Below are 13,771 nucleotides of genomic sequence, written 5' to 3' on the forward strand. Positions count from 1 at the left end.
GAGCGGGGGGGGGAAAGAGAGCGAGCGGGGGGGGGGAAAGAGAGCGAGCGGGGGGGGAAAAAGAGAGCGAGGGGGGAGGAAAAGAGAGCGAGGGGGGAGGAAAAGAGAGCGAGGGGGGAGGAAAAGAGAGCGAGGGGGGAGGAAAAGAGAGCGAGGGGGAGGAAAAGAGAGCGAGGGGGGAGGAAAAGAGAGCGAGGGGGGAGGAAAAGAGAGCGAGGGGGGAGGAAAAGAGAGCGAGGGGGGAGGAAAAGAGAGCGAGGGGGGAGGAAAAGAGAGCGAGGGGGGAGGAAAAGAGAGCGAGGGGGGAGGAAAAGAGAGCGAGGGGGGGGAAAAGAGAGCGAGGGGGGGAAAAGAGAGCGAGGGGGGGAAAAGAGAGCGAGGGGGGAGGAAAAAAAGAGAGCGCGGGAGGAAAAAAAGAGAGCGCAGGGGGGAGGAAAAGAGAGCGCAGGGGGGAGGAAAAGAGAGCGCAGGGGGGAGGAAAAGAGAGCGCAGGGGGGAGGAAAAGAGAGAGCAGGGGGGAGGAAAAGAGAGCGCAGGGGGGAGGAAAAGAGAGCGCAGGGGGGAGGAAAAGAGAGCGAGCGGGGGGGGAAAGAGAGCGAGCGGGGGGGGAAAGAGAGCGAGCGGGGGGGAAAAGAGAGCGAGGGGGGAGGAAAAGAGAGCGAGGGGGGAGGAAAAGAGAGCGAGGGGGGAGGAAAAGAGAGCGAGGGGGGGGAAAAGAGAGCGAGGGGGGGGAAAAGAGCGAGGGGGGAGGAAAAAAAGAGAGCGCGGGAGGAAAAAAAGAGAGCGCAGGGGGGAGGAAAAGAGAGCGCAGGGGGGAGGAAAAGAGAGCGCAGGGGGGAGGAAAAGAGAGCGCAGGGGGGAGGAAAAGAGAGCGCAGGGGGGAGGAAAAGAGAGCGCAGGGGGGGAAAGAGAGCGAGCGGGGGGGGGGAAAGAGAGCGAGCGGGGGGGAAAAGAGAGCGAGGGGGGGGGGAAAGAGAGCGAGGGGGGAGGAAAAGAGAGCGAGGGGGGAGGAAAAGAGAGCGAGGGGGGAGGAAAAGAGAGCGAGGGGGGAGGAAAAGAGAGCGAGGGGTGAGGAAAAGAGAGCGCGGGGTGAGGAAAAGAGAGCGCGGGGTGAGGAAAAGAGAGCGAGGGGGGGGGAAAGAGCGAGGGGGGAGGAAAAAAAGAGAGCGCGGGAGGAAAAAAAGAGAGCGCAGGGGGGAGGAAAAGAGAGCGCAGGGGGGAGGAAAAGAGAGCGCAGGGGGGAGGAAAAGAGAGCGCAGGGGGGAGGAAAAGAGAGCGCAGGGGGGAGGAAAAGAGAGCGCAGGGGGGAGGAAAAGAGAGCGCAGGGGGGAGGAAAAGAGAGCGCAGGGGGGAGGAAAAGAGAGCGCAGGGGGGAGGAAAAGAGAGCGCAGGGGGGAGGAAAAGAGAGCGCAGGGGGGGAAAGAGAGCGAGCGGGGGGGGAAAGAGAGCGAGGGGGGGGGGAAAGAGAGCGAGAGGGGAGGAAAAGAGAGCGAGGGGGGAGGAAAAGAGAGCGAGGGGGGAGGAAAAGAGAGCGAGGGGGGAGGAAAAGAGAGCGAGGGGGGAGGAAAAGAGAGCGAGGGGGGAGGAAAAGAGAGCGAGGGGGGAGGAAAAGAGAGCGCGGGGTGAGGAAAAGAGAGCGCGGGGTGAGGAAAAGAGAGCGCGGGGTGAGGAAAAGAGAGCGCGGGGTGAGGAAAAGAGAGCGCAGGGGTGAGGAAAAGAGAGCGCAGGGGTGAGGAAAAGAGAGCGCAGGGGGGAGGAAAAGAGAGCGCAGGGGGGAGGAAAAGAGAGCGCAGGGGGGAGGAAAAGAGAGCGCGGGGGGAGGAAAAGAGAGCGAGGGGGGAAGGAAAAGAGAGCGAGGGGTGAGGAAAAGAGAGCACAGGGGGGAGGAAAAGAGAGCGAGGGGGAAGAGAGCGAGGGAAAAAAAGAGAGGGGAGGGGAGAGAGGGATAAGAGGGGAGAGAGGGATAAGAGGGGGGCAGAGAAGAGGGGGAAGAGGGGAGGGGGAGAAGAGTGGGGGGAGAGAAGAGAGTGGGGAAAGAACAGGGGGGGGCAGAGGTGCTCTGTCACCAACTGTCTCCACTCTGTGACTTGTGGTGCAGGTGACAGAGTGCAGACAGTTGGTCCCATGCAGCAGGACAGATGGCAGAGCACAGCGGTGACATGCCTGCCAGTGTCTTGCTGCTGGGAGGAGCAGATGATCACACTGCCCGACACCGGCCGCTCTCCTGACATCGCAGCAGAGCGGGCGGGTGGAGAGTGTGAGCACATACTTACGTGCAGGGGGGGATTCAGCTAAAGACCCCCCCTGTACTGCACCCTGGCGCCCCGTGTCTCAGCCTCTCTGCAGGACGCCGGCTCCACAGTGACGTCCTCCGGCTCCTCCCCTCGATGCTGGGCTGTGACGTGCGGTAGTCACCGCCCACAGCCCTGTCACTCAATCTGAGTGGCGCCGGCATCCTGTGACGTACCCGTCTTGTTTGAGAGCCCGGAAATGCCGGGACGTCAGAGGATGCCGGCGGCCACAGCTCCAGGGGGTCATGTGACTGGCACTGAGCGTGCAGGATAGCGCCGCTCAGTGCCAGAACTGGAAACAGAAGGCAATGGAGAAGACGCCTAGAAAGGTAAGTATAGCTCATACAGAAAATAAAAAAAATGGGTGAACCACCCCTTTAAGTTTGGTGGTGGAAAGATCATGGTCTGGGGTTACATTCAGTATGGGGTGTGTGAAACATTTGCAAGGTGGAAGGCAATATCAATAGCCTAAAATATCAAGAAGTATTAACAATTCCACAGAGAGAACTGCCGCACCAACCTCCTCCCTTGTGCAAGCATGAATCACTAATGCAGGATCAGGGCAGGGATCCTCCACCCAGCTGGCTGAGAGGTGCTCGTCCAAAATACTTTAGAGTTCAATAATAGAGTCAATGTCAGAAAGAGGACAGCACTCACCAAAATCCAGTAGATTCTTTATTACAAAAGGTGCAGTATAACCGGCAGGAGTAGAGCTGTCAGCAGGCCCCCTCACGGACGACGGCCGTTTCGCGTATGAATACGCTTCCTTGGGTCCCGCTTTTCTAATAATCTACTAGAATTTGGTGAGTGTCATCCTCTTTCTGACATGGACTCTATCAAGAAGTATTAGCTACCTCTTACATTCCAAATCATAAAAAGGGGTCAAATTCTGCAGCAGAATGGTGCTCCATCTCATACATCCATCTCTACAACAAAGTTCCTCCTGGCAAAGAAGATCACGATGCTGAAGGACTGGCCAGCCCAGTCACCAGACATTAACATTATTGAGCATGTTTGTGGTAGGATGAAAGAGGAAGCTTGGAAGACAAAACCAAAGAATCTAGATGAACTCTGGGAGGCATGTAAGACTGCATTCTTTGCTATTCCTGATGACTTTATCAATAAATTGTATGCATCATTGTTGAACCGCATGGATGCAGTCCTTCAAGATCATGGAAGTCACGCAAAATATTAAATATGGCTCTAATAGCACCACAACTTCATTAACCAATGTTATGCAACATATCTTTGTATTAGAAGTTAATTATTTGTTTGAATTTCACATTACTTTCTGTGGGCGACAAAACTTTTGTCTTGTCAAAATCTGACCTGCCTGTGTTCATTAAATGATCAATATTTCAGCTTTGCAGCAACTTTATTTTCATAACCTGAACCAAATTTGGGAGGGGTTCAGCTTTCAAAAGAGTAATTTATAAAACCAATGGATGAATTTAAAGTCAGGTTATAAGCTTTTATTTACATAACATGGATAAGCGACAGAAGTAGTAGAAAAACAGAAAAGCACTACTGATTTTTGTTCATCCACCCACCAGTTTGCATTTTTATTCTTTCCTTATCTTCTAAAACCTTTTTATATTTCCTTCCCCATAGCAATGAGAGATTGCATTTTTTTTTCTTTTGTATTGTAGCACAAGTTGTAGTTTTCAAATACAATATTGTTTTATTTATTGCACCGAAACGTGGGGAAAAACGCGGTGAAATCAGACCCCACAAATACCAAATATGCTTATTTATTATTTTATCTCTCCTTATTTTTGGATTTGAAAATGTGGCGCCTGACCCAAATAATATTCTTAATAAAACTTTTTTTTTATTACTTTTTTTTAGCCCTCTTAGGGTATATTCGTATGCTGGATTTTTGGTGCAGACATTTTTTGCACCAATATCTGCGCCTTGTGGCAGAAAAACACACAAAAAAACGCATGCATTTTTGGTACATTGTGTTTTTTTAGTGAAGTCAATTCTGGAAGGGCTACAAAACGCAAGAAAAAAACATAACCCGACAAAAATTGACATGCTGCTTCTTTTTTCTAGACCCAAAATTGCTAGGAAAAAATAAACAACGTGCGCACGCCGCACAGCACTTCAGAATTCTCTTTGACTTTGCTGGCATAAGGATAGACATGCATTTGTGGGCAACAATCTGCACCAAAACTGCACCAAAAAAACCCAAAACACATAAACACTCATGCGTGGCTGTGTGCCCACAGCCTTAGGGGACTGGAACTTGCGTCAGTGTGATCTCTTGCACCACATACTGTAGAAATTTAAATAATACAATATGGGCACTGGAACAAAATCCCCACCAGAATTGCGAACCCTAAAATATAAGTCAAAGAATATAGCAGCGGCTTACAGCAACGATCGGAGCAAGCTTGTCTACCCCAAAAAAAGACGTTTTATGCACAATAGCAAAATTCTGTCTATGATCTAACCCCAATAAGGGATTATCTAGCCCTTCGGTTGTCAATCTCATGCACCTGTACCCCTGGGACCAGATACTGTGTCTGTAGAGGGTCCTATTTGGCCCACACTATGCTTTTGCTGTGAAATTTTGTAGTGCTCATAGCCTTGGGGGCACTTAGATGTAATCTGCTTGGAGGGGGTAGTTAGTTTTAGAATGTTAATAAACCCTACTGAAGCCTAAACAAGGGTATAGGGTTAAATGTACAGGTATTTTGCGGAGAGCATTTACATTAAAATCAATAATGTTCCCAGTGGGTCATCTCATTTTCTAATGAATTATTCCACTTCCCCTAACCATTGTGGAATATACAAAAAGTCTATTTATCATTCCTGGAAACTGGCATTCTCAAAGGAAGCTATTTAAGCAAAGCCTCCAGGGGTTCCCTTAACAAAAAAAACTGTGAAACGTCTCCAAAAGACCACCTCTCGCTGCATTGTATTGGGAATCTCCATAAGGGTATGTACACACTTGATTACTGTCAAGTATGGAGAGATTTATTATTTTTTTATTTAGCAAAAATGCAAATCTACCTAAAAAATGCTACAAATCTCAGTAAAAAGTCCGATAATGCCCTTAGGGTATGAGCACAGGACAACTTTTAACAAATGCGAACACATCAAATTCACAAAGCAGAAGACTCAATAAACTCGGACATTTTTCTTTCTGAAGAGTCTTTTGTACCATATTTTAAGCGGATTCTGACTGAAAAAAAGACATCGCACATCGCCTTGGGGAGTTCCTGCTCCAAAAACGCAACAAAAAATCTCAGCGGCAACACACCCAAAGGGCTTGCGCACGTGAGTATTTAACTCGGGCAAATGCTATCCAGTGTTTTGTCAGATAGCACTCGGTTCAATATTATACTAAGGAGCAGTGGCAATCAGAACTTTTTTTCTCATGCCAATTCCAGCATGGTGCAAGTGGTAGCACAAATCGGATCATGCGCACCCATACAAGTCTAGGGGTGTATGGAAATCATTGGACTGCATTCGGATGACAAAATGGAGAAGATAGAGACATTTTCTTTTCCATCTTCTCCACATCTGTGCTACAGTCCTCTCATTCAACTGAATGGAATAACACTAAGCTTAGCTTACACTTGGATCAAACTCTGAAGGTCTTTTGCAGTCAGGCGGGGGTTATGATTTGCCTCTCTAGCAATCGTGACTGCAGCTCTCACCGAAATGTTGCTGTAAAAAAGCTGAAGTTGAAAAGAGGATGGTTTCTACAAATGGATAATGATCCTAAACACGTAAAAATCCACAGTACACAACCTCAAAAGGCGCAAGCTGAAGATCAAAAGATCAGTGCATGCAGGAAGAGTTAGGAATCTCACAAAACTGGAAGACGAGCCAGGAATCTCACAGAACTGAAAGACGAGCCAGGAATCTCACAGAACTGGAAGACGAGCCAGGAATCTCACAGAACTGGAAGACGAGCCAGGAATCTCACAGAACTGGAAGACGAGCCAGGAATCTCACAGAACTGGAAGACGAGCCAGGAATCTCACAGAACTGGAAGACGAGCCAGGAATCTCACAGAACTGGAAGACGAGCCAGGAATCTCACAGAACTGGAAGACGAGCCAGGAATCTCACAGAACTGGAAGACGAGCCAGGAATCTCACAGAACTGGAAGACGAGCCAGGAATCTCACAGAACTGGAAGACGAGCCAGGAATCTCACAGAACTGGAAGACGAGCCAGGAATCTCACAGAACTGGAAGACGAGCCAGGAATCTCACAGAACTGGAAGACGAGCCAGGAATCTCACAGAACTGGAAGACGAGCCAGGAATCTCACAGAACTGGAAGACGAGCCAGGAATCTCACAGAACTGGAAGACGAGCCAGGAATCTCACAGAACTGGAAGACGAGCCAGGAATCTCACAGAACTGGAAGACGAGCCAGGAATCTCACAGAACTGGAAGACGAGCCAGGAATCTCACAGAACTGGAAGACGAGCCAGGAATCTCACAGAACTGGAAGACGAGCCAGGAATCTCACAGAACTGGAAGACGAGCCAGGAATCTCACAGAACTGGAAGACGAGCCAGGTATCTCACAGAACTGGAAGACGAGCCAAGAATCTCACAGAACTGGAAGACGAGACAGGAATCTCACAGAACTGGAAGACGAGCCAGGAATTTCACAGAATTGGAAGACGAGACAGGAATCTCACACAACTGGAAGACGTCTCCAAGGAAGAAGGGATGAAAATCTTAAATCCTTCAAACATGAATTGAAAGACTGTTGGCTGCTACATGAAGTATTTACAAGCTGTGATATTTGCCAAAAGAGGTGCTACTAGGTACGAACCATGCAGGGTGCCCAAACTTTTACAGCAGCCCATTTTCCTTATTTGTTAATTAAAAAATGTAAGCATGAAAATATATATTTTTTTATGCCTATTAGAGACTTAACTGTTCACAACAGTAATTTTTACCAGGGATGCCCAAACTTTGGCATGCCACTGTATATCCATGAAAAGTGACAGTGTGCTGCCTGATTTTTTTCCTCGTACAGCACACTGACCCATGGAGTATGTCCTATTCCTCATAATTGGATCAGAACAGCACAAGCTCTGAGTCTCACAGATCTAATTCTCAGATCCGTGATTTTCAAGGATACGTAAATGGATCTATAAAACTCTAGGAGTCCATGCGCCGTCTGATAAAAAGTCTGGCAACACACAGACATATGACATGAAGGTGAGAATGTGGCCTAAGGGATTAAACAAATAACATCATTATTCCAAGTAATAGAGCAGAGAATAAATATTTCCATTCAGTGACTTACCACTGACATCTCATCTGATTAGTTTTCTGTTGTTTCTTCTCCATCTGGTCAGACCTTCATGCCGACATCTTCCAGCCACGACTCATCTTGTAACACTTATGACCGCAGCGCTGAAAATAACATGGTCACATACAGTATATTGTATATATTCATTTGCCAACTAAATAAAAAAATTCCTAAAACTGCCCCCCTGAATATACATATATACCAGACTATATATTACGGTATACAATTAGCCACATAGCATTCACAATATAAAGTGATAAATAAGCTGGCTCTGTGCCCCCATTAACTATTAGTCTCTGTCACTATCCCCCAAGTTAATTTTAAGGCTGTGTGTACACATTGCAATTTTGTAGTGGAAAATAAACAGGGTTTTACAGTAAAGGCAAAGAAAGTGAGATTCTGGAAATCTCATCTACATATTGCTTATTTTTTTTTTTTTTGTTTTTTTGCAGAAGATTCAGATCTGCAGCATGTCAATTCTTGCACCATTTTTGCAGCGTATTTCACCCATACTAATGAGTGGGGAAAAATATGCAACAAAAACGCATGTAAAAAAAAGCGTATTTTACACAGTGTTCTTCCTGCCAACACATCAGGATTTGTAGCACAATTTTTTGCTGCAAATCCTGAACATATGCAAACAAACTTAGCTCCGGTCCTGTGTCCTCACTCCCCAATTTATCATAAGTCCTTGATAGCTTAATAACGAATTACAGAGTGGGGAAGGACGCTATGAAGGCCGTATAATGAATTGTGGGGTGAGGGAGAAAATTATCAGGGCCATATAATGAATTGTGGGGTGGGGGAGGATGCTATAAAAGGACATATAATGAACTCTGGGGTGGGGGAGGACCCTATGAAGGCCATATAATGAATTGCGGAGTGGAAGAGGATGCTATGTAGGCAATATAATAAATTGTGGGATTGGGAAAACGCTATGAGGGACATATAATAAATTGTGAGGTGGGGAGGAGGTTATCATGGCCATATCATGATTTGTGGGGTGGGGGAGGAGGTTATCAGGGCAATATTATAATGAGTTATTTGGTGGGGAGGACATTATGAGGACCATATAATGAATTGTGGAGTGGGAGAGCATGCTACGAAGGCCATATAAGGAATTGTTGGGTGGGGAGGATGACATCAAGGCATATAATGAATTGTGAGGTGGGAGAGGATGTTATGAGGGCCATATAATGAATTGTGGGGAGGATGCTCTGAAGAACCTTGTATCCTTACCCACCATCCAATTAATTTTAAAGGGAACCTGTCAGCTCCCCTATCCTCTCCAACCCAGCAGCATTCACACCTGTATGACTAAATTCCCTCTCTACCTAGCCCTGTATAATATTATTCACTAAAATTAATGTTTAAAAAAAGGACTTAACCTCACTGTCCCTATGCTAATTAGGCCTCTAACTAGTCTATGGGTGGGTTACTTCCCCAAACTAGTCAGCCCACTTTCCATATTATCACATCCCTGAGGGTGTGATAACATGATTTCCACAAGCTGATGTCACCGCCAGCCCCTAGGCATTGTGAATTGGTGATATTTTTTGCAGACCACTTGCTTTGCAAACATACATGGACACTCGAACAGCCCCATAAACTATAACAGGTATGAGTTCTAGCTGTGAAAAAAGGATACAATTTGTACAAAAAAATCCCTGACAACTAAATGAGGCCTTAAGGGCTGACAGATTGGGTTCTAACCAAGGGACATTTTTTGATCAGGCTGATTTACAAAGGGCTCTTGATAAATTGAGATTGCCCGAAACAAAAAAACTCTTCAAGCTACGTTGATGATCATAAAGCGTCATACGAGGTGGATGTGATTCTGTTTCCAAAAAGTAACAAAAACAAATCAATGTTACAGAGGTAAGAAAGTTCCGTAACATACATAGTGTTATAGATGGTTTCTTAAAATATGGACACACATTATAATTCCGTAGAATTGTTCTGCTTATCCTCTGCAATACGCAGTCCCTTTATGTCTAGTCACTCTGAATATACAGGGAGTGGCAGAGTATTTCAGTATATAGCAGATTTTTCTAAAAGAAACAAGATATTGTCTTCTTGACACATTTCAGACCTATCCTACAGACCACAGATTAAGTTACACCCTTCTGTGCCCGATATAAGGGCAGAGGTATTCTATTGTGTTACAATGTAACTTTTCAACAAAACTGTATTCAAAAATAGGGTGATCCCACCCTCCCTTTAACCCCTTCCTGATTATGTATTTGTTGGTGATTTAAGCATTGATAACCAAAGCAATATTTCAGATTTTGGCGTACTGCATTCAAAAGGCAAGTTCTCTTGCGGATTTTTCAATCTGTTACTTGTAGTAATTTCGCTAGCGCAAATAATGCCGATTTTTTTTTTTATACTGAAGGATGAAAAAATGTGTGATGAATACACAACAGTGCAGGCCCCTTTTCCCAACAGCAATTTTAAGATCTCTCTACAGGTGTCCAATTCGAATTAGATCCGGACTCATTGCTGCCACTTCAGAACTCTCCAGCACTTTGTTTTCATCCATTTCTTGGGCTTCACTGCCCTGCTGGAAGACCCATGACCTAGGACGCAAACCCAGAATCTGAGACTGGGCACTATGTTGCCACCCAAAATTCTTTGATAATCTTCAGATGGAGATAGCAAAACAACTCCAAAACATCTTTGAACCTCCACCATATGTGACTGTAGGTACTGTGCTCTTTTCTTTGTAGGCCTTGATCTGTTTTTAGTAATAAACAGTAGAATGATGTGCTTTAATGAAAAGCTCTATCTTGGTCTCATGTGTCCAGAAGACGCTTTCACAGAAGGATTTTGGTTACTCACGTAAATTTTGGCAAAGTTTAACAAAGAGCTGCCAGAGGAACAAGCAAGATTCAGAAAATACAGAGGAACAAGAGATGTAATTGTTAACATTAGATGGGTAATGGAAAAGGCCAAAGAATATAACAAGGAGAACAATTTTTGCTTCGACTACAGGAAAGCCTTTGGCTGTGTTGATCACCAGAAACTTTGGAATACCATGAAGTATATGGGTGTGCCAAACCATCTGATCAACCTCATGAGTAACCTTTATATCAACCAAGAAATAACAGTACGAATGGAACACGGTGACACGGCATGGTTCAAAGTAGAGCGAGGAGTCAGACAAGCCTGTATAATGTCACTATGTTTCTTTAATTTATATACAAAAGCTATTTTCAGGAAGACTGAACTTTCTGAAAAAAGAAGGAATCAAAATTGCTGGATGAATCATCAACAATCTTAAACATGCAAATGATACAACACTGATAGCAACAAGCGTAAATGGAATAAAGGACTTACTACGGAGTAAGTTCAAATATGGAACTCCTACTCAATACAAAAGAAGATAAAGATATTGACTACAGTCAGATACATTTGAGATAGACTGTGACGAACTGGAAGTTGCAAAGGACTTCAACCTATGCAGATCAATGATCACTCAAGATGTAGTGACGACACTGGAAGTCAATATCTATGGGTAAATTAACAAATCACTCGAAGCAAGGATCACAAGCTACAACTTGCCTACTTTGGGCACATAATACGAAGAGAGCAACCACTGGAGGACATCATAGTTGGAAGAATAGAAGATAGAAGAAACAAGGCGAAGAGGAAGACCAGCAACCTGATGGGTTGATAGTATCAAGATAACAGTGGAGAAGACCCTTCATTGTAGATCTGTCTAGGCTTGTGTGACACCCCTGAGGCTTCAGTCACCACAGAGATACTGCACCTCAGCCAGAGGTGTGGTATTCCATCCTGAGTATGAAAGAGGTCATCCACCGGTATGCACACAAAACACGCAACACCTAAATTAGCAGCTCTCCACCGGGTCAGGGTTAGGGCTTGGTTCCATTAATGCTATGTATAGCCACCACTGGTGATGGTACCTCCCTCCCCCTATTCTGACAGAGCTTGGGGGTGGAGATAGTTCGTGACTTGACACTGTAGTGTCAAGAGGGTCTGAAAGGAGCAGTGGAGGAGGAAAGACCTGTGGTCTGAAGTTGGTGCAGCTCGACTCAGGAGCAAGACAGAATGGGTCCTAGAGACCATGGGAAGTGCGCCATACTCCTGTGGCCTCGTTCCACATACAGCAACGGAGTGGAAGGACTTGGCCGCAGATCGAGGACTGGTCCCTATATTAGAGGAGAAGAACCAACAAGCTCCGCTAGTAAAACCAGAGGCTGAGGACCATTTAGTACCAAAGCCAACTCCGCACAGAAATCCGCTGGAAGGTGACCACATAGGGCCAAGGGATAGAGCTTGAAGCCACCCCAACAGAGCCCACAGACACTGGCTCAGGGCAGTGTGTGCGTAGGTGCGGGACAGGCAGGAGAGAAGTCAGCGCAGGAAGTAGACCAGGGAAGGAACACTAGAAGGGTGCACCGGTCTTGACCTCCGAACTATCTGTGATCGACTGGAGCCAATCACGGTGAATCCCCAGCACTCCAAAGGCGGTCACTGATGTCGTGTTACTTTGGAACCTGCTGAAGTGAGTAAAAACCTTGAGACTGCATCCCTGTGTCGCTCCGTTATTCGCCTGCGCCTCTGGCCTGCACCCCATCCATCACCTACTACTACCCCCATCCACCCTGGGGCCCAGCTCTGCCTGCGGAGAGCTGCACCAACCAAGCTGTGTCACCATCTGCCCCAGAGGTCCCCATCCCGCAGCGGCGGCACCCAACTTGCCACATACCACAAGTGGCATCACGAATAATTGTAATAATCCCCTTCATATTTCTACTTTAACTGACACGGCCGCGGTCACAGAACCGGGCCTTGCCACCGCAGCATCTCAGAAACAGAACCGCGGCTCGGTAACGAGTAACCCCCACAGCCCCGGTGTTGGCGTGTCACTTGCACAACATCTATCTTCCTACAGCGTGTTAATACTTCTAGTCACCATGACTCGATATTGAGCTGAATACAGTTAAATAAATATATATGACATAAAATCTAAATAAGACACAGAAATTGTGGCTGGAATGGACAGGGTATGAAATTAGTTTTCAATGCACTGTAGAAGCAAGTTTTTTTCTTTCCTTGCAGAATCTATGGAAAAATCCCTTCATGTGCTTCCAATGAAGCGGAAATAAAAGCATTCTTCACATAACCACATGTATGTAAATTATATATGAGGGGTGATGTGACGACCGCAAGGACTGTGAAACATAGTAGAAACCTAACAATGTGTATATTCCCGATGTTATCATACATTGCACGTTTTCTTCCTGGCCCAGAAAGTGCCTTTAAGGGCTCATTCAGAGGAGCATATCATACAGATGTGTTAACAGAGTAATAATCAGACAGCACATTGGCCAATGTAATTCAATGATGCTCTTTAGGACTAGGGAAAAGGATGAAGACAACACGCTGCAGACATCATCACACTGCTACTGTAACCACCGTGCCACAGGGATGCCGTGCAAGGCAACAGTAAGAGCTTCATGGAGGGGCAGAACATTATTATTTCGTTTTAGATTAGGGGCCGGGGAATGGGAGGATTGTTGTTACTGTAAGGGCACATTAAGGGGCAATAGGGGAAAGTTGTGAAAGGGGGCACAGTATAGCGAGGAGCCATGAGTGGGAGGTGCTTTATGCAGAAAGGCAATGTGAGGTAATATTATGGAAATAGGTAGTGTGAGGGTGGGGTATCATGGAAAAGGGCAGTTTAGGGTTAATTTTGGAGAGGGGCAGTGTGAGGGAAGTGGAATATTATGGAGAGGAGCAGTGTGGGGGGATATTATGGAGAGGGGGGCCTGTAGGGGGAATATTTAATGCTGAAAGTACAGTGAGGCAATTATTTATTTAGGGGTGCAGCATATGAGTTATTTTTAATTTATGAGTCAGTATGACACTTATTTTTAAAAGCATCATGTTGGGAAGTTCTGCTGAAGATGGAGAAGAGGTACTGACGATGGTTCTGGCACCGCATTCACATACTGACGGTGGTTCTGGCGCTGAATTCTTGTACTGACGGAGGTTCTAATGCATGCATTCATGCACTGAAAGCATGCATTCATGCACTGATGGTGGTTCTGGGGCAGTATTTACGTACTGATTGTGGTTTTGGCACTGTATTCATATACTGACAATGGTTCTGGCGTCACATTCATGTACTGACGGTGGTTCTGGTACTGAATTATTGTCCTG

At 46.0% G+C, this 13,771-nt stretch overlaps 1 protein-coding gene and 1 long non-coding RNA gene across 4 annotated transcripts in view; one reads left to right on the forward strand and one right to left on the reverse strand.

Annotated features, from left to right (window-relative positions):
- Window positions 1-13,771, reverse strand: part of ADCY7 (adenylate cyclase 7) — a 225,804-nt gene that overhangs the window by 173,024 nt on the left and 39,009 nt on the right. For 2 of the 3 annotated variants that reach the window (XM_075325741.1, XM_075325742.1), the window contains exon 2: window positions 7,574-7,683. The exons of the other annotated variant lie outside the window; for it this stretch is intronic. The gene's annotated coding sequence lies outside the window, so the exon portion shown is untranslated. The remainder of the gene's footprint in view (window positions 1-7,573; window positions 7,684-13,771) is intronic. 3 annotated transcript variants of the gene reach the window in all.
- LOC142254614 (uncharacterized) overlaps window positions 1-13,771 on the forward strand; it is a 116,951-nt gene that overhangs the window by 55,283 nt on the left and 47,897 nt on the right. The window lies entirely within an intron of this gene.

Source organism: Anomaloglossus baeobatrachus, chromosome 10 (genome assembly GCF_048569485.1).
Source record: "Anomaloglossus baeobatrachus isolate aAnoBae1 chromosome 10, aAnoBae1.hap1, whole genome shotgun sequence".
NCBI lineage: Eukaryota > Metazoa > Chordata > Amphibia > Anura > Aromobatidae > Anomaloglossus > Anomaloglossus baeobatrachus.